Raw genomic sequence first — 17,656 nt, 5'->3', positions numbered from 1 at the left:
GACACCTTTTGCACCGGCTCCGGGGGTTATTGGCAGCGAGTTGGTGAATGATTCACCCAAAGCAAGCAACTGCACATGCTGCTCTCTTCTGCAATATGGTTGCTGTCTTTTCCATGGCCGTCATCGAACAAGAAATGAAAATACCTCCATCCTTCAGACATTTTGTTTGCTCTAGGTGTATGCTCTCGGTGAGGACAATAAAACAATTTCTGCTCTCATGCCTTGCTTTCATCAAGTAGGCCCACCCTTCAGTACAAAAGGACGTGCAAACGAATGGCGCAAACTATCGTCACTTCTCTTTTTGAGCTGTCACTGATGCCCCTGGAGCACAGTACGTCACGCTGGTGAGGGATAGACAGCTTCCATTATCTCAGCTTTCCTATAAGTTGAGAGAGTAAATGCAAACAATAAGCTGCAGTTTCTGCCCGGTCTCAAACCAGGGACCTTTCGCGTGTAAAGCGAACGTGATAACCACTACACCACAGAAACAGATACTCTTGCAGCAATCTTCTTGGCATGTAGTGGGCTGGAAAGCACAGACCAAGGGCCAATGTCCATGAAGCTCAACGTTGGACCCTCCTTACCCGATCTCTTTCTTTGGAAGAAAGGAACGAGGACCACTTTTATTCCAAAAGGCGATTTTAAAACCATACCTGAAATCACGCTAGAAAAACACTTTGAATTTAATGTTCCTACACTGATGGTCCACCCCAGAAAAGCAGTTGCAAAGAAGTCCGGCACTGAAATTCTATACGCCAAAACTGGGAAACAGCGTGCAGGGAAAGGAACTTTTTCACCATACACGGCGTCTTATAGCATTGAAAAGAAGAAATGGTCCTACACAATAAGCAGCCTAAAAATAATTCCACAACATGGGCTCGTCCGGGATTTGAACCCGGGACCTCTCGCACCCGAAGCGAGAATCATACCCCTAGACCAACGAGCCTGATTCCCCTGTCAGCAATTTGAACAATTTCTGATGCGTCTTTCAGAAACAAAGCAGTGCTATTTGGCTGCTCTCTCTCTATGTGAGCCACACAAAGTCATGTTTTCTCTCAAGGTGTTGTTTTTTTCACTCTTGCAAGGAAGGGATCAGCCGATATCCTAGCTGCCAGTGAGCAGAAAAAAGGCACTGATGAGAACTGCAGGCACTTTCTGGCACTTGTACTTCTCTGCAAGTCCTGGACCCTTGCCCCATTAACTTCCACCCCAGAAGCAAGGGAGGGCCTGCCAATTCTTGCTCCTAAGAAAGAGGTGTTTGATTCTTGGATTCAAACACGCTCGATCAGGCTCGATCAGGCGAGATTTATATGAGTGGCTCGCAGGACTGAAACACTCACCTGGGAGACCCAGGGTGGCTGAATTCCCAGAATGGCCATTGTTGGGCAAGTCACCTCCTTTCCTCCTGCCTCAATCTAGAATTGGCTGCAAATCACAAGATAGAGTTCAATGTCCGTGTGTACTGCCTACTCCCAGCTACCTCTCTGTCTTCCTTATGTAAATTAAAATTCGCAAGGGGGGACCAATGACAATCTGCTCCTCCCACATAACCAGGAAGCCCTGTTGAACATGTCTGCCTGTGTTGTTGCAGGGACAGTGCCTTCTCCGCCCAAAAGGTGGCAGGAGAGCCTCACAACAAAGATGGGATCAACTGCTTAATGAGAAACCAGCACAGCAGTTAGTGTGATGGAGTGCAAATTTAACGGAAGGTGTGCCTGAGGTGTCCCTTCCAGGAATACATGGAATTGTGATTGAGGGCCCAGCCTGATCGTTGGTGGATTTCTCGTCATATGTTACAGGTCCGTGCAAAGATTGTGGTGTGCGGGGAATGCACTGCAAAAAACAGGACGATTTAAGGGTGTAAAAGAGACCTGTCAGAAGTGGGATTTGAACCCACGCCTCCATGAGGAGACCAGAAGTCTCAGTTGCACTGAAGATCAAGCTCTCTTGAGTCTGGCGCCTTAGACCACTCAGCCATCCTGACTGCCCTGGCTATGTACAGGTCTGACTCTTCTGTCTGCACTTGCCAATGTTTGCACTTACAGCGTTCGCAGCAATGTCACAGGTGTAAAGGCCCCACAATACACGATGGCATGATAAAAAAAAAAGCTAGGCACAAGAGCGACCACTGATGGATGCGGATTACTTTGTTTCGTCTTGGAAAAGTAAAGGAAGTTTCCCACGGCTCGCTGGGTTCATGGACCGCCTCTTCTTAAGCTTGCATTGAGATAATAAGGTTTTAGAGGGTGCACATAAAAGCAGCTCATGCACAGTGTTTCTACCCGGTCTCGAACCAGGGACCTTTCGCGTGTTAGGCGAACGTGATGACCACTACACTACAGAAACTAACTTGCTGTGTTTTACTGTTAGAGCAAGGTTCCTCTCAAGGATTCTCTCTACTTCTATTCTGCTGAATCAGCAGCCACTCAGAAAGCGAGGAGCAAGTGTGAAAACTGCAGAGATATCAGCCAACATGCTTGCAATTAGACGTATTAAAAATTTACTTATGCAGGCATCGACAGACAAATATCTGATGCCTAAATGCCAGCAAGTACAGCTTGGGAAAGCATCACCTGGGACACACACAGACTAAGCATGAAGGCAGAAAAAGCATGGATATCCGTTTTTCTTCTGAGGTTCAAAATAATTTGTGCAACAATGCGCCGAGTGTAATGAGAAATAGTCAGGCATTGTCAGTTTTGAGTAGGATTCGTATGTTTACCTCTAAAAAAGGGCTCGTCTGGGATTTGAACCCGGGACCTCTCGCACCCTAAGCGAGAATCATACCCCTAGACCAACGAGCGGAGGCACACAAGAGTCACCTTTTGCACCGGCTCCGGGGGTTATTGGCAGCGAGTTGGTGAATGATTCACCCAAAGCAAGCAACTGCACATGCTGCTCTCTTCTGCAATATGGTTGCTGTCTTTTCCATGGCCGTCATCGAACAAGAAATGAAAATACCTCCATCCTTCAGACATTTTGTTTGCTCTAGGTGTATGCTCTCGGTGAGGACAATAAAACAATTTCTGCTCTCATGCCTTGCTTTCATCAAGTAGGCCCACCCTTCAGTACAAAAGGACGTGCAAACGAATGGTGCAAACTATCGTCACTTCTCTTTTTGAGCTGTCACTGATGCCCCTGGAGCACAGTACGTCACGCTGGTGAGGGATAGACAGCTTCCATTATCTCAGCTTTCCTATAAGTTGAGAGAGTAAATGCAAACAATAAGCTGCTGTTTCTGCCCAGTCTCGAACCAGGGACCTTTCGCGTGTAAAGCGAACGTGATAACCACTACACCACAGAAACAGATACTCTTGCAGCAATCTTCTTGGCATGTAGTGGGCTGGAAAGCACAGACCAAGGGCCAATGTCCATGAAGCTCAACGTTGGACCCTCCTTACCCGATCTCTTTCTTTGGAAGAAAGGAACGAGGACCACTTTTATTCCAAAAGGCGATTTTAAAACCATACCTGAAATCACGCTAGAAAAACACTTTGAATTTAATGTTCCTACACTGATGGTCCACCCCAGAAAAGCAGTTGCAAAGAAGTCCGGCACTGAAATTCTATACGCCAAAAGTGGGAAACAGCGTGCAGGGAAAAGAACTTTTTCACCATACACGGCGTCTTCTGGCATTGAAAAGAAGAAATGGTCCTACATAATAAGCAGCCTAAAAATAATTCCACAACATGGGCTCGTCCGGGATTTGAACCCGGGACCTCTCGCACCCGAAGCGAGAATCATACCCCTAGACCAACGAGCCTGATTCCCCTGTCACCAATTTGAACAATTTCTGATGCGTCTTTCAGAAACAAAGCAGTGCTATTTGGCTGCTCTCTCTCTATGTGAGCCACACAAAGTCATGTTTTCTCTCAAGGTGTTGTTTTTTTCACTCTTGCAAGGAAGGGATCAGCCGATATCCTAGCTGCCAGTGAGCAGAAAAAAGGCACTGATGAGAACTGCAGGCACTTTCTGGCACTTGTACTTCTCTGCAAGTCCTGGACCCTTGCCCCATTAACTTCCACCCCAGAAGCAAGGGAGGGCCTGCCAATTCTTGCTCCTAAGAAAGAGGTGTTTGATTCTTGGATTCAAACACGCTCGATCAGGCTCAATCAGGCGAGATTTATATGAGTGGCTCGCAGGACTGAAACACTCACCTGGGAGACCCAGGGTGGCTGAATTCCCAGAATGGCCATTGTTGGGCAAGTCACCTCCTTTCCTCCTGCCTCAATCTAGAATTGGCTGCAAATCACAAGATAGAGTTCAATGTCCGTGTGTACTGCCTACTCCCAGCTACCTCTCTGTCTTCCTTATGTAAATTAAAATTCGCAAGGGGGGACCAATGACAATCTGCTCCTCCCACATAACCAGGAAGCCCTGTTGAACATGTCTGCCTGTGTTGTTGCAGGGACAGTGCCTTCTCCTCCCAAAAGGTGGCAGGAGAGCCTCACAACAAAGATGGGATCAACTGCTTAATGAGAAACCAGCACAGCAGTTAGTGTGATGGAGTGCAAATTTAACGGAAGGTGTGCCTGAGGTGTCCCTTCCAGGAATACATGGAATTGTGATTGAGGGCCCAGCCTGATCGTTGGTGGATTTCTCGTCATATGTTACAGGTCCGTGCAAAGATTGTGGTGTGTGGGGAATGCACTGCAAAAAACAGGACGATTTAAGGGTGTAAAAGAGACCTGTCAGAAGTGGGATTTGAACCCACGCCTCCATGAGGAGACCAGAAGTCTCAGTTGCACTGAAGATCAAGCTCTCTTGAGTCTGGCGCCTTAGACCACTCGGCCATCCTGACTGCCCTGGCTATGTACAGGTCTGACTCTTCTGTCTGCACTTGCCAATGTTTGCACTTACAGCGTTCGCAGCAATGTCACAGGTGTAAAGGCCCCACAATACACGATGGCATGATAAAATAAAAAGCTAGGCACAAGAGCGACCACTGATGGATGCGGATTACTTTGTTTCGTCTTGGAAAAGTAAAGGAAGTTTCCCACAGCTCGCTGGGTTCATGGACCGCCTCTTCTTAAGCTTGCATTGAGATAATAAGGTTTTAGAGGGTGCACATAAAAGCAGCTCATGCACAGTGTTTCTGCCCGGTCTCGAACCGGGGACCTTTCGCGTGTTAGGCGAACGTGATGACCACTACACTACAGAAACTAACTTGCTGGGTTTTACTGTTAGAGCAAGGTTCCTCTCAAGGATTCTCTCTACTTCTATTCTGCTGTATCAGCAGCCACTCAGAAAGCGAGGAGCAAGTGTGAAAACTGCAGAGATATCAGCCAACATGCTTGCAATTAGACGTATTAAAAATTTACTTATGCAGGCATCGACAGACAAATATCTGATGCCTAAATGCCAGCAAGTACAGCTTGGGAAAGCATCACCTGGGACACACACAGACTAAGCATGAAGGCAGAAAAAGCATGGATATCCGTTTTTCTTCTGAGGTTCAAAATAATTTGTGCAACCATGCGCCGAGTGTAATGAGAAATAGCCAGGCATTGTCAGTTTTGAGTAGGATTCGTATGTTTACCTCTAAAAAAGGGCTCGTCCGGGATTTGAACCCGGGACCTCTCGCACCCTAAGCGAGAATCATACCCCTAGACCAACGAGCCGAGGCACACAAGAGACACCTTTTGCACCGGCTCCGGGGGTTATTGGCAGCGAGTTGGTGAATGATTCACCCAAAGCAAGCAACTGCACATGCTGCTCTCTTCTGCAATATGGTTGCTGTCTTTTCCATGGCCGTCATCGAACAAGAAATGAAAATACCTCCATCCTTCAGACATTTTGTTTGCTCTAGGTGTATGCTCTCGGTGAGGACAATAAAACAATTTCTGCTCTCATGCCTTGCTTTCATCAAGTAGGCCCACCCTTCAGTACAAAAGGACGTGCAAACGAATGGCGCAAACTATCGTCACTTCTCTTTTTGAGCTGTCACTGATGCCCCTGGAGCACAGTACGTCACGCTGGTGAGGGATAGACAGCTTCCATTATCTCAGCTTTCCTATAAGTTGAGAGAGTAAATGCAAACAATAAGCTGCAGTTTCTGCCCGGTCTCAAACCAGGGACCTTTCGCGTGTAAAGCGAACGTGATAACCACTACACCACAGAAACAGATACTCTTGCAGCAATCTTCTTGGCATGTAGTGGGCTGGAAAGCACAGACCAAGGGCCAATGTCCATGAAGCTCAACGTTGGACCCTCCTTACCCGATCTCTTTCTTTGGAAGAAAGGAACGAGGACCACTTTTATTCCAAAAGGCGATTTTAAAACCATACCTGAAATCACGCTAGAAAAACACTTTGAATTTAATGTTCCTACACTGATGGTCCACCCCAGAAAAGCAGTTGCAAAGAAGTCCGGCACTGAAATTCTATACGCCAAAACTGGGAAACAGCGTGCAGGGAAAGGAACTTTTTCACCATACACGGCGTCTTATAGCATTGAAAAGAAGAAATGGTCCTACACAATAAGCAGCCTAAAAATAATTCCACAACATGGGCTCGTCCGGGATTTGAACCCGGGACCTCTCGCACCCGAAGCGAGAATCATACCCCTAGACCAACGAGCCTGATTCCCCTGTCAGCAATTTGAACAATTTCTGATGCGTCTTTCAGAAACAAAGCAGTGCTATTTGGCTGCTCTCTCTCTATGTGAGCCACACAAAGTCATGTTTTCTCTCAAGGTGTTGTTTTTTTCACTCTTGCAAGGAAGGGATCAGCCGATATCCTAGCTGCCAGTGAGCAGAAAAAAGGCACTGATGAGAACTGCAGGCACTTTCTGGCACTTGTACTTCTCTGCAAGTCCTGGACCCTTGCCCCATTAACTTCCACCCCAGAAGCAAGGGAGGGCCTGCCAATTCTTGCTCCTAAGAAAGAGGTGTTTGATTCTTGGATTCAAACACGCTCGATCAGGCTCGATCAGGCGAGATTTATATGAGTGGCTCGCAGGACTGAAACACTCACCTGGGAGACCCAGGGTGGCTGAATTCCCAGAATGGCCATTGTTGGGCAAGTCACCTCCTTTCCTCCTGCCTCAATCTAGAATTGGCTGCAAATCACAAGATAGAGTTCAATGTCCGTGTGTACTGCCTACTCCCAGCTACCTCTCTGTCTTCCTTATGTAAATTAAAATTCGCAAGGGGGGACCAATGACAATCTGCTCCTCCCACATAACCAGGAAGCCCTGTTGAACATGTCTGCCTGTGTTGTTGCAGGGACAGTGCCTTCTCCGCCCAAAAGGTGGCAGGAGAGCCTCACAACAAAGATGGGATCAACTGCTTAATGAGAAACCAGCACAGTAGTTAGTGTGATGGAGTGCAAATTTAACGGAAGGTGTGCCTGAGGTGTCCCTTCCAGGAATACATGGAATTGTGATTGAGAGCCCAGCCTGATCGTTGGTGGATTTCTCGTCATATGTTACAGGTCCGTGCAAAGATTGTGGTGTGTGGGGAATGCACTGCAAAAAACAGGACGATTTAAGGGTGTAAAAGAGACCTGTCAGAAGTGGGATTTGAACCCACGCCTCCATGAGGAGACCAGAAGTCTCAGTTGCACTGAAGATCAAGCTCTCTTGAGTCTGGCGCCTTAGACCACTCGGCCATCCTGGCAGCCCTGGCTATGTACAGGTCTGACTCTTCTGTCTGCGCTTGCCAATGTTTGCACTTACAGCGTTCGCAGCAATGTCACAGGTGTAAAGGCCCCACAATACACGATGGCATGATAAAAAAAAAAGCTAGGCACAAGAGCGACCACTGATGGATGCGGATTACTTTGTTTCGTCTTGGAAAAGTAAAGGAAGTTTACCACGGCTCGCTGGGTTCATGGACCGCCTCTTCTTAAGCTTGCATTGAGATAATAAGGTTTTAGAGGGTGCACATAAAAGCAGCTCATGCACAGTGTTTCTACCCGGTCTCGAACCAGGGACCTTTCGCGTGTTAGGCGAACGTGATGACCACTACACTACAGAAACTAACTTGCTGTGTTTTACTGTTAGAGCAAGGTTCCTCTCAAGGATTCTCTCTACTTCTATTCTGCTGAATCAGCAGCCACTCAGAAAGCGAGGAGCAAGTGTGAAAACTGCAGAGATATCAGCCAACATGATTGCAATTAGACGTATTAAAAATTTACTTATGCAGGCATCGACAGACAAATATCTGATGCCTAAATGCCAGCAAGTACAGCTTGGGAAAGCATCACCTGGGACACACACAGACTAAGCATGAAGGCAGAAAAAGCATGGATATCCGTTTTTCTTCTGAGGTTCAAAATAATTTGTGCAACAATGCGCCGAGTGTAATGAGAAATAGTCAGGCATTGTCAGTTTTGAGTAGGATTCGTATGTTTACCTCTAAAAAAGGGCTCGTCTGGGATTTGAACCCGGGACCTCTCGCACCCTAAGCGAGAATCATACCCCTAGACCAACGAGCGGAGGCACACAAGAGTCACCTTTTGCACCGGCTCCGGGGGTTATTGGCAGCGAGTTGGTGAATGATTCACCCAAAGCAAGCAACTGCACATGCTGCTCTCTTCTGCAATATGGTTGCTGTCTTTTCCATGGCCGTCATCGAACAAGAAATGAAAATACCTCCATCCTTCAGACATTTTGTTTGCTCTAGGTGTATGCTCTCGGTGAGGACAATAAAACAATTTCTGCTCTCATGCCTTGCTTTCATCAAGTAGGCCCACCCTTCAGTACAAAAGGACGTGCAAACGAATGGTGCAAACTATCGTCACTTCTCTTTTTGAGCTGTCACTGATGCCCCTGGAGCACAGTACGTCACGCTGGTGAGGGATAGACAGCTTCCATTATCTCAGCTTTCCTATAAGTTGAGAGAGTAAATGCAAACAATAAGCTGCTGTTTCTGCCCAGTCTCGAACCAGGGACCTTTCGCGTGTAAAGCGAACGTGATAACCACTACACCACTGAAACAGATACTCTTGCAGCAATCTTCTTGGCATGTAGTGGGCTGGAAAGCACAGACCAAGGGCCAATGTCCATGAAGCTCAACGTTGGACCCTCCTTACCCGATCTCTTTCTTTGGAAGAAAGGAACGAGGACCACTTTTATTCCAAAAGGCGATTTTAAAACCATACCTGAAATCACGCTAGAAAAACACTTTGAATTTAATGTTCCTACACTGATGGTCCACCCCAGAAAAGCAGTTGCAAAGAAGTCCGGCACTGAAATTCTATACGCCAAAAGTGGGAAACAGCGTGCAGGGAAAAGAACTTTTTCACCATACACGGCGTCTTCTGGCATTGAAAAGAAGAAATGGTCCTACATAATAAGCAGCCTAAAAATAATTCCACAACATGGGCTCGTCCGGGATTTGAACCCGGGACCTCTCGCACCCGAAGCGAGAATCATACCCCTAGACCAACGAGCCTGATTCCCCTGTCACCAATTTGAACAATTTCTGATGCGTCTTTCAGAAACAAAGCAGTGCTATTTGGCTGCTCTCTCTCTATGTGAGCCACACAAAGTCATGTTTTCTCTCAAGGTGTTGTTTTTTTCACTCTTGCAAGGAAGGGATCAGCCGATATCCTAGCTGCCAGTGAGCAGAAAAAAGGCACTGATGAGAACTGCAGGCACTTTCTGGCACTTGTACTTCTCTGCAAGTCCTGGACCCTTGCCCCATTAACTTCCACCCCAGGAGCAAGGGAGGGCCTGCCAATTCTTGCTCCTAAGAAAGAGGTGTTTGATTGTTGGATTCAAACACGCTCGATCAGGCTCGATCAGGTGAGATTTATATGAGTGGCTCGCAGGACTGAAACACTCACCTGGGAGACCCAGGGTGGCTGAATTCCCAGAATGGCCATTGTTGGGCAAGTCACCTCCTTTCCTCCTGCCTCAATCTAGAATTGGCTGCAAATCACAAGATAGAGTTCAATGTCCGTGTGTACTGCCTACTCCCAGCTACCTCTCTGTCTTCCTTATGTAAATTAAAATTCGCAAGGGGGGACCAATGACAATCTGTTCCTCCCACATAACCAGGAAGCCCTGTTGAACATGTCTGCCTGTGTTGTTGCAGGGACAGTGCCTTCTCCTCCCAAAAGGTGGCAGGAGAGCCTCACAACAAAGATGGGATCAACTGCTTAATGAGAAACCAGCACAGCAGTTAGTGTGATGGAGTGCAAATTTAACGGAAGGTGTGCCTGAGGTGTCCCTTCCAGGAATACATGGAATTGTGATTGAGGGCCCAGCCTGATCGTTGGTGGATTTCTCGTCATATGTTACAGGTCCGTGCAAAGATTGTGGTGTGTGGGGAATGCACTGCAAAAAACAGGACGATTTAAGGGTGTAAAAGAGACCTGTCAGAAGTGGGATTTGAACCCACGCCTCCATGAGGAGACCAGAAGTCTCAGTTGCACTGAAGATCAAGCTCTCTTGAGTCTGGCGCCTTAGACCACTCGGCCATCCTGACTGCCCTGGCTATGTACAGGTCTGACTCTTCTGTCTGCACTTGCCAATGTTTGCACTTACAGCGTTCGCAGCAATGTCACAGGTGTAAAGGCCCCACAATACACGATGGCATGATAAAATAAAAAGCTAGGCACAAGAGCGACCACTGATGGATGCGGATTACTTTGTTTCGTCTTGGAAAAGTAAAGGAAGTTTCCCACAGCTCGCTGGGTTCATGGACCGCCTCTTCTTAAGCTTGCATTGAGATAATAAGGTTTTAGAGGGTGCACATAAAAGCAGCTCATGCACAGTGTTTCTGCCCGGTCTCGAACCGGGGACCTTTCGCGTGTTAGGCGAACGTGATGACCACTACACTACAGAAACTAACTTGCTGGGTTTTACTGTTAGAGCAAGGTTCCTCTCAAGGATTCTCTCTACTTCTATTCTGCTGTATCAGCAGCCACTCAGAAAGCGAGGAGCAAGTGTGAAAACTGCAGAGATATCAGCCAACATGCTTGCAATTAGACGTATTAAAAATTTACTTATGCAGGCATCGACAGACAAATATCTGATGCCTAAATGCCAGCAAGTACAGCTTGGGAAAGCATCACCTGGGACACACACAGACTAAGCATGAAGGCAGAAAAAGCATGGATATCCGTTTTTCTTCTGAGGTTCAAAATAATTTGTGCAACCATGCGCCGAGTGTAATGAGAAATAGTCAGGCATTGTCAGTTTTGAGTAGGATTCGTATGTTTACCTCTAAAAAAGGGCTCGTCCGGGATTTGAACCCGGGACCTCTCGCACCCTAAGCGAGAATCATACCCCTAGACCAACGAGCCGAGGCACACAAGAGATACCTTTTGCACCGGCTCCGGGGGTTATTGGCAGCGAGTTGGTGAATGATTCACCCAAAGCAAGCAACTGCACATGCTGCTCTCTTCTGCAATATGGTTGCTGTCTTTTCCATGGCCGTCATCGAACAAGAAATGAAAATACCTCCATCCTTCAGACATTTTGTTTGCTCTAGGTGTATGCTCTCGGTGAGGACAATAAAACAATTTCTGCTCTCATGCCTTGCTTTCATCAAGTAGGCCCACCCTTCAGTACAAAAGGACGTGCAAACGAATGGCGCAAACTATCGTCACTTCTCTTTTTGAGCTGTCACTGATGCCCCTGGAGCACAGTACGTCACGCTGGTGAGGGATAGACAGCTTCCATTATCTCAGCTTTCCTATAAGTTGAGAGAGTAAATGCAAACAATAAGCTGCAGTTTCTGCCCGGTCTCAAACCAGGGACCTTTCGCGTGTAAAGCGAACGTGATAACCACTACACCACAGAAACAGATACTCTTGCAGCAATCTTCTTGGCATGTAGTGGGCTGGAAAGCACAGACCAAGGGCCAATGTCCATGAAGCTCAACGTTGGACCCTCCTTACCCGATCTCTTTCTTTGGAAGAAAGGAACGAGGACCACTTTTATTCCAAAAGGCGATTTTAAAACCATACCTGAAATCACGCTAGAAAAACACTTTGAATTTAATGTTCCTACACTGATGGTCCACCCCAGAAAAGCAGTTGCAAAGAAGTCCGGCACTGAAATTCTATACGCCAAAACTGGGAAACAGCGTGCAGGGAAAGGAACTTTTTCACCATACACGGCGTCTTATAGCATTGAAAAGAAGAAATGGTCCTACACAATAAGCAGCCTAAAAATAATTCCACAACATGGGCTCGTCCGGGATTTGAACCCGGGACCTCTCGCACCCGAAGCGAGAATCATACCCCTAGACCAACGAGCCTGATTCCCCTGTCAGCAATTTGAACAATTTCTGATGCGTCTTTCAGAAACAAAGCAGTGCTATTTGGCTGCTCTCTCTCTATGTGAGCCACACAAAGTCATGTTTTCTCTCAAGGTGTTGTTTTTTTCACTCTTGCAAGGAAGGGATCAGCCGATATCCTAGCTGCCAGTGAGCAGAAAAAAGGCACTGATGAGAACTGCAGGCACTTTCTGGCACTTGTACTTCTCTGCAAGTCCTGGACCCTTGCCCCATTAACTTCCACCCCAGAAGCAAGGGAGGGCCTGCCAATTCTTGCTCCTAAGAAAGAGGTGTTTGATTCTTGGATTCAAACACGCTCGATCAGGCTCGATCAGGCGAGATTTATATGAGTGGCTCGCAGGACTGAAACACTCACCTGGGAGACCCAGGGTGGCTGAATTCCCAGAATGGCCATTGTTGGGCAAGTCACCTCCTTTCCTCCTGCCTCAATCTAGAATTGGCTGCAAATCACAAGATAGAGTTCAATGTCCGTGTGTACTGCCTACTCCCAGCTACCTCTCTGTCTTCCTTATGTAAATTAAAATTCGCAAGGGGGGACCAATGACAATCTGCTCCTCCCACATAACCAGGAAGCCCTGTTGAACATGTCTGCCTGTGTTGTTGCAGGGACAGTGCCTTCTCCTCCCAAAAGGTGGCAGGAGAGCCTCACAACAAAGATGGGATCAACTGCTTAATGAGAAACCAGCACAGCAGTTAGTGTGATGGAGTGCAAATTTAACGGAAGGTGTGCCTGAGGTGTCCCTTCCAGGAATACATGGAATTGTGATTGAGGGCCCAGCCTGATCGTTGGTGGATTTCTCGTCATATGTTACAGGTCCGTGCAAAGATTGTGGTGTGTGGGGAATGCACTGCAAAAAACAGGACGATTTAAGGGTGTAAAAGAGACCTGTCAGAAGTGGGATTTGAACCCACGCCTCCATGAGGAGACCAGAAGTCTCAGTTGCACTGAAGATCAAGCTCTCTTGAGTCTGGCGCCTTAGACCACTCGGCCATCCTGACTGCCCTGGCTATGTACAGGTCTGACTCTTCTGTCTGCACTTGCCAATGTTTGCACTTACAGCGTTCGCAGCAATGTCACAGGTGTAAAGGCCCCACAATACACGATGGCATGATAAAATAAAAAGCTAGGCACAAGAGCGACCACTGATGGATGCGGATTACTTTGTTTCGTCTTGGAAAAGTAAAGGAAGTTTCCCACAGCTCGCTGGGTTCATGGACCGCCTCTTCTTAAGCTTGCATTGAGATAATAAGGTTTTAGAGGGTGCACATAAAAGCAGCTCATGCACAGTGTTTCTGCCCGGTCTCGAACCGGGGACCTTTCGCGTGTTAGGCGAACGTGATGACCACTACACTACAGAAACTAACTTGCTGGGTTTTACTGTTAGAGCAAGGTTCCTCTCAAGGATTCTCTCTACTTCTATTCTGCTGTATCAGCAGCCACTCAGAAAGCGAGGAGCAAGTGTGAAAACTGCAGAGATATCAGCCAACATGCTTGCAATTAGACGTATTAAAAATTTACTTATGCAGGCATCGACAGACAAATATCTGATGCCTAAATGCCAGCAAGTACAGCTTGGGAAAGCATCACCTGGGACACACACAGACTAAGCATGAAGGCAGAAAAAGCATGGATATCCGTTTTTCTTCTGAGGTTCAAAATAATTTGTGCAACCATGCGCCGAGTGTAATGAGAAATAGTCAGGCATTGTCAGTTTTGAGTAGGATTCGTATGTTTACCTCTAAAAAAGGGCTCGTCCGGGATTTGAACCCGGGACCTCTCGCACCCTAAGCGAGAATCATACCCCTAGACCAACGAGCCGAGGCACACTAGAGACACCTTTTGCACCGGCTCCGGGGGTTATTGGCAGCGAGTTGGTGAATGATTCACCCAAAGCAAGCAACTGCACATGCTGCTCTCTTCTGCAATATGGTTGCTGTCTTTTCCATGGCCGTCATCGAACAAGAAATGAAAATACCTCCATCCTTCAGACATTTTGTTTGCTCTAGGTGTATGCTCTCGGTGAGGACAATAAAACAATTTCTGCTCTCATGCCTTGCTTTCATCAAGTAGGCCCACCCTTCAGTACAAAAGGACGTGCAAACGAATGGCGCAAACTATCGTCACTTCTCTTTTTGAGCTGTCACTGATGCCCCTGGAGCACAGTACGTCACGCTGGTGAGGGATAGACAGCTTCCATTATCTCAGCTTTCCTATAAGTTGAGAGAGTAAATGCAAACAATAAGCTGCAGTTTCTGCCCGGTCTCAAACCAGGGACCTTTCGCGTGTAAAGCGAACGTGATAACCACTACACCACAGAAACAGATACTCTTGCAGCAATCTTCTTGGCATGTAGTGGGCTGGAAAGCACAGACCAAGGGCCAATGTCCATGAAGCTCAACGTTGGACCCTCCTTACCCGATCTCTTTCTTTGGAAGAAAGGAACGAGGACCACTTTTATTCCAAAAGGCGATTTTAAAACCATACCTGAAATCACGCTAGAAAAACACTTTGAATTTAATGTTCCTACACTGATGGTCCACCCCAGAAAAGCAGTTGCAAAGAAGTCCGGCACTGAAATTCTATACGCCAAAACTGGGAAACAGCGTGCAGGGAAAGGAACTTTTTCACCATACACGGCGTCTTATAGCATTGAAAAGAAGAAATGGTCCTACACAATAAGCAGCCTAAAAATAATTCCACAACATGGGCTCGTCCGGGATTTGAACCCGGGACCTCTCGCACCCGAAGCGAGAATCATACCCCTAGACCAACGAGCCTGATTCCCCTGTCAGCAATTTGAACAATTTCTGATGCGTCTTTCAGAAACAAAGCAGTGCTATTTGGCTGCTCTCTCTCTATGTGAGCCACACAAAGTCATGTTTTCTCTCAAGGTGTTGTTTTTTTCACTCTTGCAAGGAAGGGATCAGCCGATATCCTAGCTGCCAGTGAGCAGAAAAAAGGCACTGATGAGAACTGCAGGCACTTTCTGGCACTTGTACTTCTCTGCAAGTCCTGGACCCTTGCCCCATTAACTTCCACCCCAGAAGCAAGGGAGGGCCTGCCAATTCTTGCTCCTAAGAAAGAGGTGTTTGATTCTTGGATTCAAACACGCTCGATCAGGCTCGATCAGGCGAGATTTATATGAGTGGCTCGCAGGACTGAAACACTCACCTGGGAGACCCAGGGTGGCTGAATTCCCAGAATGGCCATTGTTGGGCAAGTCACCTCCTTTCCTCCTGCCTCAATCTAGAATTGGCTGCAAATCACAAGATAGAGTTCAATGTCCGTGTGTACTGCCTACTCCCAGCTACCTCTCTGTCTTCCTTATGTAAATTAAAATTCGCAAGGGGGGACCAATGACAATCTGCTCCTCCCACATAACCAGGAAGCCCTGTTGAACATGTCTGCCTGTGTTGTTGCAGGGACAGTGCCTTCTCCGCCCAAAAGGTGGCAGGAGAGCCTCACAACAAAGATGGGATCAACTGCTTAATGAGAAACCAGCACAGTAGTTAGTGTGATGGAGTGCAAATTTAACGGAAGGTGTGCCTGAGGTGTCCCTTCCAGGAATACATGGAATTGTGATTGAGAGCCCAGCCTGATCGTTGGTGGATTTCTCGTCATATGTTACAGGTCCGTGCAAAGATTGTGGTGTGTGGGGAATGCACTGCAAAAAACAGGACGATTTAAGGGTGTAAAAGAGACCTGTCAGAAGTGGGATTTGAACCCACGCCTCCATGAGGAGACCAGAAGTCTCAGTTGCACTGAAGATCAAGCTCTCTTGAGTCTGGCGCCTTAGACCACTCGGCCATCCTGACAGCCCTGGCTATGTACAGGTCTGACTCTTCTGTCTGCGCTTGCCAATGTTTGCACTTACAGCGTTCGCAGCAATGTCACAGGTGTAAAGGCCCCACAATACACGATGGCATGATAAAAAAAAAAGCTAGGCACAAGAGCGACCACTGATGGATGCGGATTACTTTGTTTCGTCTTGGAAAAGTAAAGGAAGTTTCCCACGGCTCGCTGGGTTCATGGACCGCCTCTTCTTAAGCTTGCATTGAGATAATAAGGTTTTAGAGGGTGCACATAAAAGCAGCTCATGCACAGTGTTTCTACCCGGTCTCGAACCAGGGACCTTTCGCGTGTTAGGCGAACGTGATGACCACTACACTACAGAAACTAACTTGCTGTGTTTTACTGTTAGAGCAAGGTTCCTCTCAAGGATTCTCTCTACTTCTATTCTGCTGAATCAGCAGCCACTCAGAAAGCCAGGAGCAAGTGTGAAAACTGCAGAGATATCAGCCAACATGCTTGCAATTAGACGTATTAAAAATTTACTTATGCAGGCATCGACAGACAAATATCTGATGCCTAAATGCCAGCAAGTACAGCTTGGGAAAGCATCACCTGGGACACACACAGACTAAGCATGAAGGCAGAAAAAGCATGGATATCCGTTTTTCTTCTGAGGTTCAAAATAATTTGTGCAACAATGCGCCGAGTGTAATGAGAAATAGTCAGGCATTGTCAGTTTTGAGTAGGATTCGTATGTTTACCTCTAAAAAAGGGCTCGTCTGGGATTTGAACCCGGGACCTCTCGCACCCTAAGCGAGAATCATACACCTAGACCAACGAGCGGAGGCACACAAGAGTCACCTTTTGCACCGGCTCCGGGGGTTATTGGCAGCGAGTTGGTGAATGATTCACCCAAAGCAAGCAACTGCACATGCTGCTCTCTTCTGCAATATGGTTGCTGTCTTTTCCATGGCCGTCATCGAACAAGAAATGAAAATACCTCCATCCTTCAGACATTTTGTTTGCTCTAGGTGTATGCTCTCGGTGAGGACAATAAAACAATTTCTGCTCTCATGCCTTGCTTTCATCAAGTAGGCCCACCCTTCAGTACAAAAGGACGTGCAAACGAATGGTGCAAACTATCGTCACTTCTCTTTTTGAGCTGTCACTGATGCCCCTGGAGCACAGTACGTCACGCTGGTGAGGGATAGACAGCTTCCATTATCTCAGCTTTCCTATAAGTTGAGAGAGTAAATGCAAACAATAAGCTGCTGTTTCTGCCCAGTCTCGAACCAGGGACCTTTCGCGTGTAAAGCGAACGTGATAACCACTACACCACAGAAACAGATACTCTTGCAGCAATCTTCTTGGCATGTAGTGGGCTGGAAAGCACAGACCAAGGGCCAATGTCCATGAAGCTCAACGTTGGACCCTCCTTACCCGATCTCTTTCTTTGGAAGAAAGGAACGAGGACCACTTTTATTCCAAAAGGCGATTTTAAAACCATACCTGAAATCACGCTAGAAAAACACTTTGAATTTAATGTTCCTACACTGATGGTCCACCCCAGAAAAGCAGTTGCAAAGAAGTCCGGCACTGAAATTCTATAC

General features: G+C 47.1%; 21 non-coding genes across 21 annotated transcripts; all 21 read right to left on the bottom strand.

The window, feature by feature from the left end:
* Positions 1-874: 874 nt before the first annotated feature.
* TRNAP-CGG (transfer RNA proline (anticodon CGG)) lies at positions 875-946 on the bottom strand. Its single transcript has one exon. It is a non-coding gene; the product is annotated as a tRNA-Pro (tRNA).
* A 1,327-nt stretch (positions 947-2,273) lies between these two features.
* On the bottom strand, positions 2,274-2,346 carry TRNAV-AAC (transfer RNA valine (anticodon AAC)). Its single transcript has one exon. It is a non-coding gene; the product is annotated as a tRNA-Val (tRNA).
* Positions 2,347-3,233: 887 nt separating this feature from the next.
* Positions 3,234-3,306, bottom strand: TRNAV-UAC (transfer RNA valine (anticodon UAC)). The gene has a single exon. It is a non-coding gene; the product is annotated as a tRNA-Val (tRNA).
* A 385-nt stretch (positions 3,307-3,691) lies between these two features.
* On the bottom strand, positions 3,692-3,763 carry TRNAP-CGG (transfer RNA proline (anticodon CGG)). The gene has a single exon. It is a non-coding gene; the product is annotated as a tRNA-Pro (tRNA).
* Positions 3,764-4,689: 926 nt separating this feature from the next.
* On the bottom strand, positions 4,690-4,801 carry TRNAL-CAA (transfer RNA leucine (anticodon CAA)). Its single transcript has 2 exons — positions 4,764-4,801; positions 4,690-4,735 (listed from the first exon to the last, which is right to left on the bottom strand). It is a non-coding gene; the product is annotated as a tRNA-Leu (tRNA).
* Positions 4,802-5,090: 289 nt separating this feature from the next.
* TRNAV-AAC (transfer RNA valine (anticodon AAC)) lies at positions 5,091-5,163 on the bottom strand. Its single transcript has one exon. It is a non-coding gene; the product is annotated as a tRNA-Val (tRNA).
* Positions 5,164-5,549: 386 nt separating this feature from the next.
* TRNAP-AGG (transfer RNA proline (anticodon AGG)) lies at positions 5,550-5,621 on the bottom strand. Its single transcript has one exon. It is a non-coding gene; the product is annotated as a tRNA-Pro (tRNA).
* Positions 5,622-6,508: 887 nt separating this feature from the next.
* On the bottom strand, positions 6,509-6,580 carry TRNAP-CGG (transfer RNA proline (anticodon CGG)). The gene has a single exon. It is a non-coding gene; the product is annotated as a tRNA-Pro (tRNA).
* A 1,327-nt stretch (positions 6,581-7,907) lies between these two features.
* TRNAV-AAC (transfer RNA valine (anticodon AAC)) lies at positions 7,908-7,980 on the bottom strand. Its single transcript has one exon. It is a non-coding gene; the product is annotated as a tRNA-Val (tRNA).
* Positions 7,981-9,325: 1,345 nt separating this feature from the next.
* Positions 9,326-9,397, bottom strand: TRNAP-CGG (transfer RNA proline (anticodon CGG)). The gene has a single exon. It is a non-coding gene; the product is annotated as a tRNA-Pro (tRNA).
* Positions 9,398-10,323: 926 nt separating this feature from the next.
* On the bottom strand, positions 10,324-10,435 carry TRNAL-CAA (transfer RNA leucine (anticodon CAA)). Its single transcript has 2 exons — positions 10,398-10,435; positions 10,324-10,369 (listed from the first exon to the last, which is right to left on the bottom strand). It is a non-coding gene; the product is annotated as a tRNA-Leu (tRNA).
* Positions 10,436-10,724: 289 nt separating this feature from the next.
* Positions 10,725-10,797, bottom strand: TRNAV-AAC (transfer RNA valine (anticodon AAC)). Its single transcript has one exon. It is a non-coding gene; the product is annotated as a tRNA-Val (tRNA).
* A 386-nt stretch (positions 10,798-11,183) lies between these two features.
* TRNAP-AGG (transfer RNA proline (anticodon AGG)) lies at positions 11,184-11,255 on the bottom strand. The gene has a single exon. It is a non-coding gene; the product is annotated as a tRNA-Pro (tRNA).
* An 887-nt stretch (positions 11,256-12,142) lies between these two features.
* Positions 12,143-12,214, bottom strand: TRNAP-CGG (transfer RNA proline (anticodon CGG)). Its single transcript has one exon. It is a non-coding gene; the product is annotated as a tRNA-Pro (tRNA).
* Positions 12,215-13,140: 926 nt separating this feature from the next.
* TRNAL-CAA (transfer RNA leucine (anticodon CAA)) lies at positions 13,141-13,252 on the bottom strand. The gene is made up of 2 exons: positions 13,215-13,252; positions 13,141-13,186 (listed from the first exon to the last, which is right to left on the bottom strand). It is a non-coding gene; the product is annotated as a tRNA-Leu (tRNA).
* A 289-nt stretch (positions 13,253-13,541) lies between these two features.
* TRNAV-AAC (transfer RNA valine (anticodon AAC)) lies at positions 13,542-13,614 on the bottom strand. The gene has a single exon. It is a non-coding gene; the product is annotated as a tRNA-Val (tRNA).
* Positions 13,615-14,000: 386 nt separating this feature from the next.
* Positions 14,001-14,072, bottom strand: TRNAP-AGG (transfer RNA proline (anticodon AGG)). The gene has a single exon. It is a non-coding gene; the product is annotated as a tRNA-Pro (tRNA).
* An 887-nt stretch (positions 14,073-14,959) lies between these two features.
* Positions 14,960-15,031, bottom strand: TRNAP-CGG (transfer RNA proline (anticodon CGG)). Its single transcript has one exon. It is a non-coding gene; the product is annotated as a tRNA-Pro (tRNA).
* A 926-nt stretch (positions 15,032-15,957) lies between these two features.
* Positions 15,958-16,069, bottom strand: TRNAL-CAA (transfer RNA leucine (anticodon CAA)). The gene is made up of 2 exons: positions 16,032-16,069; positions 15,958-16,003 (listed from the first exon to the last, which is right to left on the bottom strand). It is a non-coding gene; the product is annotated as a tRNA-Leu (tRNA).
* Positions 16,070-16,358: 289 nt separating this feature from the next.
* TRNAV-AAC (transfer RNA valine (anticodon AAC)) lies at positions 16,359-16,431 on the bottom strand. The gene has a single exon. It is a non-coding gene; the product is annotated as a tRNA-Val (tRNA).
* Positions 16,432-17,318: 887 nt separating this feature from the next.
* On the bottom strand, positions 17,319-17,391 carry TRNAV-UAC (transfer RNA valine (anticodon UAC)). The gene has a single exon. It is a non-coding gene; the product is annotated as a tRNA-Val (tRNA).
* Positions 17,392-17,656: the final 265 nt, after the last annotated feature.

Source organism: Triturus cristatus, chromosome 10 (assembly GCF_964204655.1).
Source record: "Triturus cristatus chromosome 10, aTriCri1.1, whole genome shotgun sequence".
NCBI lineage: Eukaryota > Metazoa > Chordata > Amphibia > Caudata > Salamandridae > Triturus > Triturus cristatus.
This window is presented reverse-complemented; position numbering and strand designations above follow the sequence as displayed.